This window comes from Nerophis lumbriciformis, linkage group LG01 (genome assembly GCF_033978685.3).
Source record: "Nerophis lumbriciformis linkage group LG01, RoL_Nlum_v2.1, whole genome shotgun sequence".
Taxonomy (NCBI): domain Eukaryota; kingdom Metazoa; phylum Chordata; class Actinopteri; order Syngnathiformes; family Syngnathidae; genus Nerophis; species Nerophis lumbriciformis.
This window is the reverse complement of record NC_084548.2, coordinates 7658776-7677994: the sequence shown is the minus strand read 5'-3', so window position 1 is coordinate 7677994 and position 19219 is coordinate 7658776. Positions and strand designations below refer to the sequence as shown.

Below are 19219 nucleotides of genomic sequence, written 5' to 3'. Positions count from 1 at the left end.
ATAGCAGTATTTTGGTGAAAAAAAGTCACAATATAAACAAAAATAAAATAGAACAAAATATAATCTATACTTTATATAATCGTCATAACTATATTTGTTAACTTAAGATAAAATCATGTAACTTCCGCAGACAATAACACAATAACTTTACATTGTTGTATAATAAATTGTAAAAGACTGCATGTAATTACAATATTATGAATACACAACAACAATAGTCGGTATGAATTTAAAAAAAAAAAAAGATTTGTTTTTCTAATTACGCAAATATGGCATTATTATTTTCCCATTCAAATCAACGTCTAGTTTTTCTGTGGGCGGGGCCTTGTTTTCCGCCACGCCTCCCCTTCTTATCTGCATGCAACGTGATTGGCCCCACCTCGCGTCAGTCAACATGTCAAGGCTTTTCTCCCAGGCCACGCCCACCAGGCCTCCCTGCGGTCCTGAGGGGGAGGTTCATTCTCGCACTGACAGGCTGTGGAGAAATAGTTTCCATTGACAAAATGGTCAAATTGGGAAAATAGCAATATTTTGGTGAAAAAAAGTCACAATATAAACAAAAATAAAATAGAACAAAATATAATCTATACTTTATATAATAGTAATAACTATATTTGTTAACTTAAGATAAAATCATGTAACTTCCGCAGACAATGACTTTACATTGTTGTATAATAAATTGTAAAAGACTGCATGTAATTACAATACTATGAATACACAACAAAAATATTCGGTATGAGTTAAAAAAAAAAAAAAGATTTGTTTTTCTAATTACGCAAATATGTCATTATTATTTTTTCCATTCAAATGGACGTCTACTTTTACTGTGGGCGGGGCCTTCTTATCTGCATGCAACGTGATTGGCCCCACCTCGCGTCAGTCAACATGTCAAGGCTTTTCTCCCAGGCCACGCCCACCAGGCTTCCTGCGGTCCTGAGGGGGAGGTTCATTCTCGCACTGACAGGCTGTGGAGTCTCTTCTCTGGCCGGGGGAGGAGGACGAGTCCTTCCATTTATGCACGCGTCTCCACGTTACAACCAGCACTTTAACATCGCTCTAAAAACGACACGTTTTGTGAGGGGCTTTTTTTTTTTTTTTTTTTTTGGTGTGTTTGTGTGTGTGTTTTTTCTAAAAAAAAAAACCCGCCTTGTATCAGATACGATACAAGCTGTTAGCTAGTTAGCCGGATAGCTTGTGGGCTAGCCAGCTCTCTCCCCGCCCTCAACACGGTGCGTGGTCGTCGTGCCAAACTGCAGCCGAGAAGCGCGACTTTTTCTTTCTTTTCTTTTTTTTTTCTTCCCCCCCCTTCGCCTTCGACCGACGTCGTCGAGCCGGCACGTTAGCAAAGGTGACGCCAGCGACATAGTGGGCGCTACGTGGGGAGAGACGTGTCTTCTGACAGCAGGGATACGTCGGCTGTCCTCCCCGCCTCTGGCTGACAGCTCGGGCTGCTGAGACGGAAGACGACGCGGCGAAGGAGGGGATTGGCGACTTTATAGCCGGTGAGCTCGATTTGCACGTAAGTTTGCACACGCAGTAGCCTTTTAGTTGTTGTTGTTAAACCACTTACCTTGGCTTGTAACTTCTCCGACCGGCGCACTCGTGGTAAGCTGCCATAAACCCTCGAAGGACCAGCTAGCATGAGGGAGCTATACGGTCTGGGTGGATGGAACTCCTACAAAATACACCGCTAATCTCACTAAATGACCGACAGTATTTGTCCTATCACCATTACTAGGTTGTTTGTTTTTGTAGTTTCATGAAAAACACCGCCTCCTCAAGCTAATTGTCACGAGTATTAGCCTCTTTGCTAAGCCGCCAAAGTTGACAGCTAAGTGCAGGGGTCCCCAAACTACGGATCCGGCCCGCCAGCGTCCCAAATCAGGCCCACAGAAAGTCCCAAATATAAAAAATATATATATATATATATATTTTTTTTTTCTGTCTTTTCTTATCCACTTGCTACTCACGGTGTCTCCTAGCCGCTCAGGCAAATCATATTGTCTAAAAATGCATTTTCTCATCGATAACATGACATCATCGCGCACGCGGAAAGTGCGCTATATATATATATATATATATATATATATATATATATATATATATATATATATATAATATATATTAGGGCTGCAACAACTAATCGATTAAAATCGATTATAAAAATAGTTGGCGATTAATTTAGTCATCGATTCGTTGGAGCTAAGCGCATGCGCAGAGGCAATTTTTAATTTTTTAAATTATTTTTTATAAACCTTTATAAACTGCAACATGTACAAACAGCTGAGAAACAATAATCAAAATAAGTATGGTGCCAGTACGCTGTTTTTTTCCCCAATAAAATACTTGAAAGGATAGAAATGTAGTTTGTCTCTTTTATCCGATTATTAATCGATTAATCGAAGTAATAATCGACAGATTAATCAAGGGGTCCCCAAACTACAACCGGGAAGTCCCAAGTATAAAAAAATATATATATATTTTTTCTGTCTTTTCTTATCCACTTTGTACCGCTTGCTACTCACGGTGTCTCCTAGTTGCTCAGGCATATCATATTGTCTAAAAATGCATTTTCTCATCGATAACGTGACATCATCGCGCAACAACTAATCGATTAAAATCGATTATAAAAATAGTTGGCGATTAATTTAGTCATCGATTCGTTGGAGCTAAGCGCATGCGCAGAGGCAATTTTTAATTTTTTAAATAATTTTTTATAAACCTTTATAAACTGCAACATGTACAAACAGCTGAGAAACAATAATCAAAATAAGTATGGTGCCAGTACGCTGTTTTTCCCCCCAATAAAATACTTGAAAGGATAGAAATGTAGTTTGTCTCTTTTATCCGATTATTAATCGATTAATCGAAGTAATAATCGACAGATTAATCAAGGGGTCCCCAAACTACAACCGGGAAGTCCCAAGTATAAAAAAATATATATATATTTTTTCTGTCTTTTCTTATCCACTTTGTACCGCTTGCTACTCACGGTGTCTCCTAGTTGCTCAGGCATATCATATTGTCTAAAAATGCATTTTCTCATCGATAACGTGACATCATCGCGCAACAACTAATCGATTAAAATCGATTATAAAAATAGTTGGCGATTAATTTAGTCATCGATTCGTTGGAGCTAAGCGCATGCGCAGAGGCAATTTTTAATTTTTTAAAATATTTTTTATAAACCTTTATAAACTGCAACATGTACAAACAGCTGAGAAACAATAATCAAAATAAGTATGGTGCCAGTACGCTGTTTTTCCCCCCAATAAAATACTTGAAAGGATAGAAATGTAGTTTGTCTCTTTTATCCGATTATTAATCGATTAATCGAAGTAATAATCGACAGATTAATCAAGGGGTCCCCAAACTACAACCGGGAAGTCCCAAGTATAAAAAAATATATATATATTTTTTCTGTCTTTTCTTATCCACTTTGTACCGCTTGCTACTCACGGTGTCTCCTAGTTGCTCAGGCATATCATATTGTCTAAAAATGCATTTTCTCATCGATAACGTGACATCATCGCGCAACAACTAATCGATTAAAATCGATTATAAAAATAGTTGGCGATTAATTTAGTCATCGATTCGTTGGAGCTAAGCGCATGCGCAGAGGCAATGTTTATTTTTTTTAATTATTTTTTATAAACCTTTATAAACTGCAACATGTACAAACAGCTGAGAAACAATAATCAAAATAAGTACGGTGCCAGTATGCTGTTTTTTTTCAATAAAATATTTGAAAGGATAGAAATGTAGTTTGTCTCTTTTATCTGATTATTAATCTATTATCAAAGTAATAATCGACAGATTAATCAAGGGGTCCCCAAACTACGGTCCGCAGGCCGCATCCGGCCCGCCAACGTCCTAAATCAGGCCCGCGGGAAGTCCCAAGTATAAAAAAAAAAATATATATATATTTTCTGTCTTTTCTTATCCACTTGCTACTCACGGTGTCTCCTAGCCGCTCAGGCAAATCATATTGTCTAAAAATGCATTTTCTCATCAATAACATGACATTATCGCGCACGCGAAAAGTGCGCTATGTATATATATATATAATATATATCATCGCGCACGCGGAAAGTACGCTATATATATATATAATATATATAACATATATATATATATATATATATCTAATATATATTAGGGCTGCAACAACTAATCGACTAAATCGATTAAAATCGATTATAAAAATAGTTGGCGATTAATTTAGTAATCGATTTGTTCGAGCTATGCGCAGAGGCAATTTTTAATTTTTTTTCTTTTTTTTATAAACCTTTATTTATAAACTGCAACATGTACAAACAGCTGAGAAACAATAATCAAAATAAGTATGGTGCCAGTATGCTGTTTTGTTTTTCAATAAAATACTTGAAAGGATAGAAATGTAGTTTGTCTCTTTTATCTGATTATTAATCTATTATCAAAGTAATAATCGACAGATTAATCAAGGGGTCCCCAAACTACGGTCCGCAGGCCGCATCCGGCCCGCCAACGTCCTAAATCAGGCCCGCGGGAAGTCCCAAGTATAAAAAAATATATATATATATATTTTCTGTCTTTTCTTATCCACTTGCTACTCACGGTGTCTCCTAGCCGCTCAGGCAAATCATATTGTCTAAAAATGCATTTTCTCATCAATAACATGACATTATCGCGCACGCGAAAAGTGCGCTATGTATATATATATATAATATATATCATCGCGCACGCGGAAAGTGCGCTATATATATATATAATATATATAACATATATATATATATATATATATATATATATATATATATATATATATCTAATATATATTAGGGCTGCAACAACTAATCGACTAAATCGATTAAAATCGATTATAAAAATAGTTGGCGATTAATTTAGTAATCGATTTGTTCGAGCTATGCGCAGAGGCAATTTTTAATTTTTTTAATTTTTTTCTTTTTTTTATAAACCTTTATTTATAAACTGCAACATGTACAAACAGCTGAGAAACAATAATTAAAATAAGTATGGTGCCAGTATGCTGTTTTGTTTTTCAATAAAATACTTGAAAGGATAGAAATGTAGTTTGTCTCTTTTATCTGATTATTAATCGATTAATCAAAGTAATAATCGACAGATTAATCAAGGGGTCCCCAAACTATGGTCCGTGGGCCGGATCCAGCCCGCCAGCGTCCAAAATCAGGTCCACGGGAAGTCCCAAGTATAAAAAAATATATATATATATTTTTTCTGTCTTTTCTTATCCACTTGCTACTCACGGTGTGTCCTAGCCGCTCAGGCAAATCATATTGTCTAAAAATGCATTTTGTCATTGATAACATGACATCATCGCGCACGCGGAAAGTGCGCTATATATATATATAATATATATCATCGCGCACGCGGAAAGTGCGCTATATATATATATATAATATATATATATATATATATATATATATATATATATATATATATATATATATAATATATATTAGGGCTGCAACAACTAATCGACTAAATCGATTAAAATCGATTAAAAAAATAGTTGGCGATTAATTTAGTCATCGATTCGTTGGAGCTATGCGCATGCGCAGAGGCAATTTTTTATTTATTTATTTATTTTTATAAACCTTTATTTATAAACTGCAACATGTACAAACAGCTGAGAAACAATAATCAAAATAAGTATGGTGCCAGTATGCTGTTTTTTTTCAATAAAATATTTGAAAGGATAGAAATGTAGTTTGTCTCTTTTATCCGATTATTAATCGATTAATTGAAGTAATAATCGGCAGATTAATCAAGGGGTCCCCAAACTACGACCCGCGGGCTAGGTCCGACCCGCCGGCGTCCAAAATCAGGCCCTCGGGAAGTCCCAAGTATAAAAAAAAAAAAAAAAATGTATATATTTTTTTCTGTCTTTTCTTGTCCACTTTGTACCGTTTGCTACTCACAGTGTCTCCTAGCCGCTCAGGCAAATCATATTGTCTAAAAATGCATTTTCTCATCGATAACATGACATCATTGCGCGTGCGTAAAGTGCGCTATATGTATCTAATATATATACATATGTATATATATATATATATATATATATATATATTATGGCTGCAACAACTAATCGATTAAAATCGATTAAAATCGATTATAAAAATAGATTTATATCGATTTATAAAAATTGTTTTTTTATAAACTGCAACATGTACAAACAGCTGAGAAACAATAATCAAAATAAGTATGGTGCCAGTATGCTGTTTTGTTTTTCAATAAAATACTTGAAAGGATAGAAATGTAGTTTGTCTCTTTTATCCGATTATTAATCGATTAATCGAAGTAATAATCGACAGATTAATCAAGGGGTCCCCAAACTACGACCCGCGGGCTGGGTCCGACCCGCCAGCGTCCAAAATCAGGCCCGTGGGAAGTCCCAAGTATAAAAAAAATATATATGTGTATATATTTTTTTCTGTCTTTTCTTATCCACTTTGTACCGTTTGCTACTCACAGTGTCTCCTAGCCGCTCAGGCAAATCATATTGTCTAAAAATGCATTTTCTCATCGATAACATGACATCATTGCGCGTGCGTAAAGTGCGCTATATGTATCTAATATATATACATATATATATATATATATATATATATATATATATATATATATATATATATTATGGCTGCAACAACTAATCGATTAAAATCGATTATAAAAATAGATTTATATCGATTTATAAAAATTGTTTTTTTATAAACTGCAACATGTACAAACAGCTGAGAAACAATAATCAAAATAAGTATGGTGCCAGTATGCTGTTTTGTTTTTCAATAAAATACTTGAAAGGATAGAAATGTAGTTTGTCTCTTTTATCCGATTATTAATCGATTAATCGAAGTAATAATCGACAGATTAATCAAGGGGTCCCCAAACTACGACCCGCGGGCTGGGTCCGACCCGCCAGCGTCCAAAATCAGGCCCGTGGGAAGTCCCAAGTATAAAAAAATATATATATGTATATATTTTTTTCTGTCTTTTCTTATCCACTTTGTACCGTTTGCTACTCACAGTGTCTCCTAGCCGCTCAGGCAAATCATATTGTCTAAAAATGCATTTTCTCATCGATAACATGACATCATTGCGCGTGCGTAAAGTGCGCTATATGTATCTAATATATATACATATATATATATATATATATATATATATATATATATATATATATATATATATATATATATATATATATTACGGCTGCAACAACTAATCGATTAAAATCGATTATAAAAATAGATTTATATCGATTTATAAAAATTGTTTTTTTATAAACTGCAACATGTACAAACAGCTGAGAAACAATAATCAAAATAAGTATGGTGCCAGTATGCTGTTTTGTTTTTCAATAAAATACTTGAAAGGATAGAAATGTAGTTTGTCTCTTTTATCCGATTATTAATCGATTAATCGAAGTAATAATCGACAGATTAATCAAGGGGTCCCCAAACTACGACCCGCGGGCTGGGTCCAACCCGACAGCGTCCAAAATCAGGCCCGTGGGAAGTCCCAAGTATAAAAAAATATATATATGTATATATTTTTTTCTGTCTTTTCTTATCGACTTTGTACCGTTTGCTACTCACAGTGTCTCCTAGCCGCTCAGGCAAATCATATTGTCTAAAAATGCATTTTCTCATCGATAACATGACATCATCGCGCGTGCGTAAAGTGCGCTATATGTATCTAATGTATATATATATATATATATATATATATATATATATATATATATATATATATAATGGCTGCAACAACTAATCGATTAAATCGATTAAAATCGATTAAATCGATTAAAATCGATTATAAAAATAGATTTATATCGATTTATAAATTTTTTTTTTTTATAAACTGCAACATGTACAAACAGCTAAGAAACAATAATCAAAATAAGTATGGTGCCAGTATGCTGTTTTTTTCCAATAAAATAATGGAAAGGATAGAAATGTAGTTTGTCTCTTTTATGCGATTATTAATCGATTAATCGAAGTAATAATCGACAGATTAATCAAGGGGTCCCCAAACTACGGCCCGCCGGATCCGGCCCAAAATCAGGCCCGCAGGAAGTCCCAAGTATAAAAATATATATATATATTTTTTTCTGTCTTTTCTTATCCACTTTGTACCGCTTGCTACTCACAGTGTCTCCTAGCCGCTCAGGCAAATCATATTGTCTAAAAATGCATTTTCTCATCGATAACGTGACATCATCGCGGGTGCGTAAAGTGCGCTATATGCATCTAATATGTATACATATATATATATATATATATATATATATATATATATATATATCTAATATATATTATGGCTGCAACAACTAATCGATTAAATCGATTAAAATCGATTATAAAAATAGTTGGCGATTAATTTAGTCATCGATTCGTTGGATCTTTGCGCATGCGCAGAGGCAATATTTAATTTTTTTAATGTTTTTTTTAATTTTTTATAAACCTTTATTTATAAACTGCAACATGTACAAACAGCTGAGAAACAATAATCAAAATAAGTATGGTGCCAGTATGCTGTTTTTTTCCCAATAAAATAGGATAGAAATGTAGTTTGTCTCTTTTATCCGATTATTAATCGATTAATCGAAGTAATAATCGACAGATTAATCGAGGGGTCCCCAAACTACGGCCCGCCGGATCCGGCCCAAAATCAGGCCCGCGGGAAGTCCCAAGTATAAATATATATATATATATATATATATATATATATATATATATATATATATTTTTTTTTTTTTCCTGTCTTTTCTTATCCACTTTGTACCGCTTGCTACTCACAGTGTCTCCTAGCCGCTCAGGCAAATCATATTGTCTAAAAATGCATTTTCTCATCGATAACGTGACATCATCGCGCGTGCGTAAAGTGCGCTATATGTATCTAATATATATACATATATATATATATATATAATATATATATATATATATATATATATATATATATATATATATATATATATATATATATATATATATCTAATATATATTATGGGTGCAACAACTAATCGATTAAATCGATTAAAATCGATTATAAAAATAGTTGGCGATTAATTTAGTCATCGATTCGTTGGATCAATGCGCATGCGCGGAGGCAATATTAAATTTTTTTAATGTTTTTATTTTTTTTTATAAACCTTTATTTATAAACTGCAACATGTACAAACAGCTGAGAAACAATAATCAAAATAAGTATGGTGCCAGTATGCTGTTTTTTCCCAATAAAATAGGATAGAAATGTAGTTTGTCTCTTTTATCCGATTATTAATCGATTAATCGAAGTAATAATCGATTCATCGAGGGGTCCTTAAACCGGATCCGGCCCGCCAGCGTACAAAATCAGGCCCGCGGGAAGTCCCAAGTATAAAAAAAAAAATATATATATTTTTTTTTTGTCTTTTCTTATCCACTTTGTACCACTTGCTACTCACGGTGTCTCCTAGCCGCTCAGGCAAATCATATTGTCTAAAAATGCATTTTCTCATCGATAACGTGACATCATCGCGCACGCGGAAAGTGCGCTATATATATCTAATATATATATATATATATATATATATATATATATATATATATCTAATATATATACTATTAACCCCAAAGGGAATAAGCGGTAGAAAATGGATGGATGGATAATATATATATTAGGGGTGTGGGAAAAAATCGATTCGAATTCGAATCGCGATACTCACGTTGTGCGTTTCAGAATCGATTCTCATTTAAAAAAAAATCGATTTTTATTTTTATTTTTAATTTTTTAATTTTTTTTTTAATTAATCAATCCAACAAAACAATTCACAGCAATACCATAACAATGCAATCCAATCCCAAAACCAAACCCGACTCAGCAACACTCAGAACTGCAATAAACAGAGCAATTGAGAGGAGACACAAACACGTCACAGAACAAACCAAAAGTAGTGAAACAAAAATGAATATTATCAACAATAGTATCAATATTAGTTACAATTTCAACATAGCAGTGATTAAAAATCCCTCATTGACATTATCAATAGACATTTACTAAAAAAAAAGGAACAATAGTGTCACAGTGGCTTACACTTGCATCGCATCTCATAAGCTTGACAACACACTGTGTCCAATATTTTCACAAAGATAAAATAAGTCATATTTTTGGTTCATTTAATAGTTAAAACAAATTTACATTATTGCAATCAGTTGATAAAACATTGTCCTTTACAATTATAAAAGCTTTTTACAAAAATCTACTACTCTACTTGCATGTCAGCAGACTGGGGTAGATCCTGCTGAAATCCTTTGTATTGAATGAATAGAGAATCCTTTTGAACCGAGAAAAAAATCGTTTTTGAATCGAATCGTGACCCCAAGAATCGATATTGAATCGAATCATGGGACACCCAAAGATTCACAGCCCTAATATACATATATATATATATATATATATATATATATATATATATATATATATATATATATATATATATGTATATATATATATATATATATATACATATAAAAATAATATATATATATATTAGGGCTGCAACTAACGATTAATTTGATAATCGATTAATCTGTCGATTATTACTTTGATTAATAATCGGATAAAAGAGAAAAACTACATTTCTATCCTTTCCAGTATTTTATTGAAAAAAAAACAGCATACTGGCGCCATGTTCTTTCAACTTGCCAAATAAAACAAGGAAAATGTTGCAAAAATGCACTTTTGACACCGCTGCTATAGATATTAAAAAATTAAATCTGATAAATCTATGGATAAAAAGCAGAGCCTGACGACACATGCACGTTTATCATAACTCTCTCTTTCTCTCTCTCTGTCTCTGCCCCTCCCTCACCAATGCTGCTGCGCACACCTCCACAATTTGTTTTGTTTTTAACCTTCTTAACCCTGAACATACATTGAAAATACACGCAGCCCTAACTCAAAATGCAGGATAGACTGACCATACGTCCTCTTTTCGCCGGACGTGTCCTCTTTTGCGGGGCTGTCAGGGCGGAGTTTCTTGGGTGCCTCAAATGTCTGGCATTTTGAGTATTGTTTACACAACGTGCAGTACACTACTTAATATGTCGGTGTGGAAACTCGTTCGGTACACATCCGAACCGAAACGAAACCCCCATACCGAAACGGTTCGATACAAATACACGTACCGTTACACCCCTATTATTTTGAGTATTGTTTCTCAGCTGTTTGTAAATGTTGCAGTTTATAAATAAAGGTTAAAAAAACGTAGCCTCAGCGCATGCGCATAGCAAAGATCCAACGAATCGATGACTAAATTAATCGGCAACTATTTTTATAATCAATTTTAATCGATTTAATCGAGTAGTTGTTGCAGCCCTAATGTATATATATATATATATATATATATATATATATATATATATATATATACACTGTATATATATATATATATGTATGTATATATATATATATATATATATATATATATATATATATATATATACACTGTATATATATATATGTGTGTGTATATATATATATATATATACGGTAACACTTTAGTATGGGGAGCATATTGTAAGTAACCAAGACTTAATTAAGAGTTATTTGGACACTAGGGACACATTTTTTAAGTGACAAAGACTTAATTTAGAGTTATTTGGTTAGGGTTACGGTTAGAGGGTTAGGGTTGTTGTATAATAAGGCCAGGCAGAATAAGGCATTAATAAGTACTTAATAATGACTAATTGGCTAAGTGTGTCACTATTACACGAGTGTCATTCAACTTGCGGCCCGCGGACACAATTTGGCCCGTTAATGTTGTGTTTTTGAACCACTGTGCCGCGGCACACTAGTGCAGTGTTTTTCAACCTTTTTTCAGCCAAGGTACATTTTCTGCGTTGAAAAATTCCGGAGGCACACCACCAGCAGAAATCACAAAATAAAAAACGAAACTCAGTTGACAGTAAAAAGTCGTTGTCGCAATTGTTGTGTATTTTAGACTTAGACTTTCTTTTTTATTGTCATTCTAATTTGAACTTTACAGTTCAGATAAGAACGACATTTTGTTACATTAGCTCATGGTAGTGCAGGATAAATAAAGCAATAAGGTGCATATATAAATAAATAAATAGGTTACTGTACAGATATATGTATTGCACTTTTCCATATGCATCCACGTTTATGGATGAATGTTATATTGTATTTTTTATTCCAGCGAGTTAATCCATATATGACTTTAAACTAGGGATGTCCGATAATGGCTTTTTTGCCGATATCCGATATACCGATATTGTCCAATTCTTAATTACAGATACCGATATCAACCGATACCGATATATACAGTCGTGGAATTAACACATTATTATGCCTAATTTGGACAACCAGGTATGGTGAACATAAGGTACTTTTTATTAAAATTAATTTAATAAAATAAGATAAATAAATTAAAAACATTTTCTGGAATAAAAAAGAAAATAAAACAGTTACATAGAAACTAGTAATTAATGAAAATGAGTAAAATTAACTGTTAAAGGTAAGTATTATTAGTGGACCAGCAGGACGCACAATCATGTGTTCTTACGGACTGTATCCCTTGCAGACTGTATTGATATATATTGATATATAATGTAGGAACCAGAATATTAATAACAGAAAGAAACAACCCTTTTTGTGTGAATGAGTGTAAATGGGTGAGGGAGGTTTTTTGAGTTGGTGCACTAATTGTAAGTGTATCTTGTGTTTTTTATGTTGATTTAATTAAGAAAAAAAAGGACGATACTGATAATAAAAAAGACGATACCGATAATTTCCGATATTACATTTTAAAGCATTTATCGGCCTATAATATTGGCAGGCCGATATTATCGGACATCTCTACTTTAAACCATAACCAAGCATGCATCACTATAGCTCTTGTCTCAAATTAGGTGTACTGTCACCACCTGTCACATCACGCCCTGACTTATTTGGAATTTTTTGCTGTTTTCCTGTGTGTAGTGTTTTAGTTCTTGTCTTGCGCTCCTATTTTGGTGGCTTTTTCTCTTTTTTTGGTATTTTCCTGTAGCAGTTTTGTGTCTTCCTTTGAGCGATATTTCCCGCATCTACTTTGTTTTAGCAATCAAGAATATTTCAGTTGATTTTATCCTTCTTTGTGGGGACATTGTTGATTGTCATGTCATGTTCGGATGTACATTGTGGACGCCGTCTTTGCTCCACAGTAAGTCTTTGCTGTTGTCCAGCATTCTGTTTTTGTCTACTTTGTAGCCAGTTCAGTTGTAGTTTCGTTCAGCATAGCCTTCCCTAAGCTTCAATGCCTTTTCTTAGGGGCACTTACCTTTTGTTTATTTTTTATTTAAGCATTAGACACCTTTTTACCTGCACTCTGCCTCCCGCTGTTTCCGACATGTACTAAGCAATTAGCTACCGGCTGCCACCTACTGATATGGAAGAGTATTACACGGTTACTCTGCCGAGTTCTAGACAGCACCGACACTCAACAACAACACATCATTTGCAGACTATAATTACTGGTTTGCAAAAAATATTTTTAACGCAAATAGGTGAATTTAGATAATCTCCCACGGCACACCAGACTGTATCTCACGGCACACTAGGCCGCGGAACACACTGCACTCGTGTGCCGTGAGATACAGTCTGGTGACTAGTACCATGAATTGATTAACTTAAACAAGTTGAAAAACATTTAGCCTTTTCACGATTTGAACAATTCGTACAGCCGAAAACAACAGAAGCATAGGGCATTTTTTTCTTTGAGAAAGGCTAAATGGCGCCTCGTGCCAATTGGGAACAGAGCTAGCTTGACCGCCATGCATGTTTAATGGGCGGGACAGGGGCCAGACGTGATGTCAGTAAAATCCAAGCAATACACAATGTAAGTATATGTGTAATGTAGTAAGAGGCACATTTATAATAACATTTAATGTTTACGTATTTTGATCAGTTTAAGCATACACTGCACATTAATAAAAAAAATTGCATCACAACGTTAACATTTTTTTTTAACAACAGCACTGATTATCATACTGCAGACTTTATGAGAGCCAAACAAACATAATAAATCTTCACTTACTGTACAATGTCTGCTGTCATCAGGATGCCGACTGATAGAATCTTGTTATATTCCCGTTTTAGATAAAAATTACTCATAGTCCTTGCAAAGAAAAGGGGATCAGAACCAAGCGTCTTTTCGTGTCATTCTCGCCATTTCCGGGTCTAAATTGGTTGTCAAAGTGTGCCAACTTATCGGAATACGTCCTTGTTACCATGAATTGATTAACGTGGACCCCGACTTAAACAAGTTGGAAAAACTTATTCGGGTGTTACCATGTAGTGGTCAATTGTACGGAATATGTACTGTACTGTGCAATCTACTAATACAAGTTTCAATCAAATCAGTCAATCAATCAATGGTGTGCCGTGGGAGTTCATGTAACTTCACCTATTTGGGTTAAAAATATTCTTTGCCAGCTTGTAAACATGTTCTTCCATCCATCCATTTTCTACCGCTTTTCCTGTTTGGGGTTGAGCAGAGCAGGGCAGGGGACGGGGGGGTTAGTGCTGGAGCCTATCTCAGCTGCATTCAGGCGGAAGGCGGGGTACACCCTGGACAAGTCGCCAGCTCATCACAGGGCCAACACAGATAGACAGACAACATTCACACTCACATTCACACACTAAGGCCAATTTAGTGTTGCCAATCAACCTATCCCCAGGTGCATGTTTTTGGAGGTGGGAGGAAGCCGGGAGTACCCGGAGGGAACCCACGCAGTCACGGGGAGAACATGCAAACTCCATACAGAAAGATCCCGAGCCCGGGATTGTTATTGATATTATATATTCTTAATTCATATCTTGTTTAAAAATATATCAATACATCTTACAAACTCGATATATCGCCCAGCCCTAGTAAAAAAATGATTAGCTAACGTTAATAAGCGATAATCGATTTATTTATTGTAAATAAGGTAATGCAGACAGTTCTAAAATTTGTCTGACTGCTACGAGCCACCTCACCGAGAGATCCGACCAGCTCCTCTAGTATAAGGCACTTATGTTCCAGTTTTGCACACATTTCAATGAATTTGATAAACAAGATGGGAATGTATTTTTAAAAGTTGCAACGAAAAGACTGGATCAATATGCATGAATTAAAGATGCATCAATAATCGATTTTTAATCAAATCGTACCTCCTGAATCGTAATCGAATCGTGTGGTGCTCAAATATTCCCACCTTTACTTGGGAGTGACTAACATTATGACAGTAGGTCCTTACAAATTGCATGTTTCTCCAGTGTGAGCGTCCAGTCATTTCAATGGACGGTTGTGTTTTTATCGATCGCATACAGTACAGGCCAAAAGTTTGGAAACACCTTCTCATTCAATGGGTTTTCTTTATTTTCATTGTCACTGAAGGCATCAAAACTATGAATGAACACATGTGGAGTTATGTACTTAACAAAAAAAAAGGTGAAATAACTGAAAACATGTTTTATATTTTATATATGGGACGGCGTGGCGCAGTGGGAGAGTGGCCGTGCGCAACCCGAGGGTCCCTGGTTCAATCCCCACCTAGTACCAACCTTGTCATGTCCGTTGTGTCCTTGGGCAAGACACTTCACCCTTGCTCCTGATGGCTGCTGGTTAGCGCCTTGCATGGCAGCTCCCGCCATCAGTGTGTGAATGTGTGTGTGAATGGGTAAATGTGGATGTAGTGTCAAAGCGCTTTGAGTACCTTGAAGGTAGAAAAGCGCTATACAAGTACAACCCATTTATTTATCATTTATATTCTAGTTTCTTCAAAATAGCCACCCTTTGCACTGATTACTGCTTTGCACACTCTTGGCATTCTCTCGATCAGTGTGTCATAGTTTTGATGCCTTCAGTGACAATCTACAATGTAAATAGTCATGAAAATAAAGACAACTCATTGAAATGAGTAGGTGTGTCCAAAGTTTTGGCCTGTACTGTATGTACTTTGCGTGGAAAACAGTGTATGCAACTTTCTGGCCCTGTTTTTTTGCGTACTCAAGCTCGATTGACCGCAGAGATCTCCCGTTGTAGAAGATTTTTGACTAGTTTAAAACAATTACATGTCGGGTTGCGCACAGGCCTGGGGCTGACGGAGCTTTGGGGGCCCACCATCCCACCCCCTCGCCCAAAAAACACAGTTTGAAAAAAGATCTTGATTTTACTCGACAGAACAGCAACAATACCAAAATCGAATCCATTTTAGAAATATTTTTGCTCATGTATACATCATATTCGCGATGGGCACTCGCACCTCTATGCGAGTGTAACAGAGGCCAGGCAACTTCTAGAATAGTGCTGGCAATCTTAGCTCAGTAGCCCCCCGATTGGGTGGGGGCCCCTGGGCCTCAGCCCAGGTAAGCCTGTGCATTAAGGTGGCCCTGGTTGCACGGTAAATAATAATTGTGTATTCAGCCTTGTTTTGTGTGTACGTAAGCTTGATTGACCGCAGAGATTTCCTGTCTTAGAATATTTGTGACTCGAGTAAACCAGTTGCTTGTAGGGTTGCGCAGTATACAGTACAGGCCAAAAGTTTGGACACACCTTCTCATTTCAATGCATTTTCTTTATTTTCATGACTATTTACATTGTAGCTTGTCACTGAAGGCAAGTGAAAACCATTTCAGGTGACTACCTCTTGAAGCTCATCGAGAGAATGCCAAGAGTGTGCAAAGCAGTAATCAGAGCTAAGGGTGGCTGTTCTGAAGAAACTAGAATATAAAACATGTATTCAGTTATTTTACCTTTTTTTTGTTAAGTACATAACTCCACATGTGTTCATTCATAGTTGTGATGCCTTCAGTGACAATCTACAATGTAAATAGTCATTAAAATAAAGAAAACACATTGAATAAGGAGAAGGTGTGTCCAAACTTTTGTCTGTACTGTATATCCATCCATCCAACCATTTACTACCGCGTAAAAAAATATGGTAAGTTGCAATAATTTCACCTTCAAATTTTTAGTGTATATTACTGTAAAAAAAAAAAAGGCAGCTTACTTGCCAGAATTTTACTGTAAAATTACATTACTTTTTTTTTACTGTAAATAAAAAAAAAACTGCATTTTTACAGTATTTTTTTAGCATCTGAGCTGCCAGTTTTTTTTGTTGTTGTTTTTTTTAGTTTTTTTTTTACCCCAAATCAACAATTGTAGATTTTTCGGTGTATTCCTGTAAATACTGTTTTTTTTTCATTTAGAGAAACATTCTGTAAAAAACCACAATAAATTTCACAATTTTACCATTGTATTTATTGCTACTTTTACATTGCACAATTTGATGGATAACTTGCTTTGAAATCATTATTATTAGTATGTGTTTCTATTTAAAAAATGGTTTGAATGTTTGATAATATATTTTCGCATAATTAGACAATATTTAAGTTAACTAAATTTGCGATTGCATGGAGTACATGCATTTTTTTTCTACCAAAATAGAAATAAATAATACATTTAGTAAGACAAGTTACAGTACCTAGGATTTCGAGGGCCAAATAAAATGAAGTGGCGGGCCACATCTGGCCCCCGGGCCTTGGGTTTGACACCTGTGGTCTATGTCTACACACAAACGCATACACCTGCTGTCATGCACGTTTTGTCTAATTAGAAGCCTGGAAAAAGCAGCAGCAGCTGACTTGGTGGCATTACACCTCTGTTATTATGTTTATTTTGACATACTAGACAGACATTATCTTTAAAACCAGCCTGCACTTACACAATATTAATCTTATTTTAGTGTTTAAAGTGCGCATGCACGCCTGTGCTGCTGAAACCCAACACTTGTGGAATTATAACATGTTTAATCGGCAACGTTGTGATACATTACATGTGAAGTGTAAATTTTTTCTAAAATCAGCACGCACTAACGAGCCGAGGAAACCCTTTTGCATGTTTAAGTGCCAGTATAAAGCGCACGGACGTGCATCTGCTGCTGCAAAACTCGTGGAATTATAACTCATTTAATCATCTATATAGTGATATATTACATGTGCAATGAAGTGTATGTTGTCTTTAACATCAGTACACACTACAAGGAGGTTGCTACATCATGTTTTTTTTAGTTGCTTGGTCGCTTTTTACGATGGAAGCAACACACGTAAGTTAACTTCATGATCTGTTGTTAAATAAGGACTAAAAACATAATCCGTGGTGGCGCGAGGAAATTTCAAAATGGATCAAGTCATAAAAATGAGGTCCTACAGTACATTTTTGGGGTCCCACTTTTTTGTAAGCGTTTTGAAAACAAATGATAAATGTATGCATTATCCTATTATATCTCACATTCTGTATTGTTTTGGAAAAAGGTTGTAATAAACGTTACTTAATTCATTAAAAAATAATACAAAAGAAAATAAATGTTTATGCATATGTAAATGTATTCAGTTATAAACACTTTCTTCTTTTCTCCATGGATCTAAACTTTACCGCTGCTGCCCCAAAATCAAAGTTCTCTGGCTGACGAGGACCACTGACACATCTCATCTCTGCATATTTTACTACAATACCCTTATGGTAGGGGTGTAACGGTACGTGTATTTGTATTGAACCGTTTCGGTACAGGGCTTCCGGTTCGGTTCGGAGTTGTACCGAACGAGTTTCCACACGGACATATTAAGTAGCGTAACGCACGTTGTGTAAACAATGCACACCGAGGCACAACACACGGCATGCTAGCAGCTAACGGGCTACGATAGACTGACCATACGTCCTCTTTTCACCGGACATGTCCTCTTTTGCGGAGTTTCCTAAATGCCTCAGATGTCCGGCATTTTGAGTTAGGGTAGTGTGTATTTTCAATGTACGTTCAGGGTTAAGAAGGGTTTAAAAACAAATCAAATTGTGCTCGCAGCAGCATTGGTGAGGGAGGGGCAGAGACAGAGAGAGAGAGAGAGTTATGATAAACGCGCATGCGTCGCCAGGCTCTGCTTTTTATCCATAGATTTATCACATTTAATTTTTTATTATCTATAGCAGGCGTGTCAAAAGTGTGCCCTGGAGGCCATTTGCGGCCCACAGCTAATGTTTTAAAGGCCCACGGCACATTCTAAAAATACTATTAAAATAAACAAAAACATAACAAAAGTGAAATAAAAAAGCTTAAAGGTTAAATGTAATTTAGAAAAAGTTGCAATGTTGACTAATAAAACAAAGCTGTTTTTT

At 35.3% G+C, this 19219-nt stretch overlaps 1 protein-coding gene across 2 annotated transcripts in view; it reads left to right on the top strand.

Annotated features, from left to right (window-relative positions):
• Window positions 1-947: 947 nt before the first annotated feature.
• The window catches only part of prkar2aa (protein kinase, cAMP-dependent, regulatory, type II, alpha A), a 118821-nt gene continuing 100549 nt past the window's right edge, over window positions 948-19219 (top strand). The window contains exon 1 of one of the 2 annotated variants that reach the window (XM_061974213.1): window positions 948-1502. The gene's annotated coding sequence lies outside the window, so the exon portion shown is untranslated. Of the gene's footprint in view, window positions 1520-19219 lie in introns of both variants that reach the window. The other variant, XM_061974204.1, reaches the window with a different exon arrangement.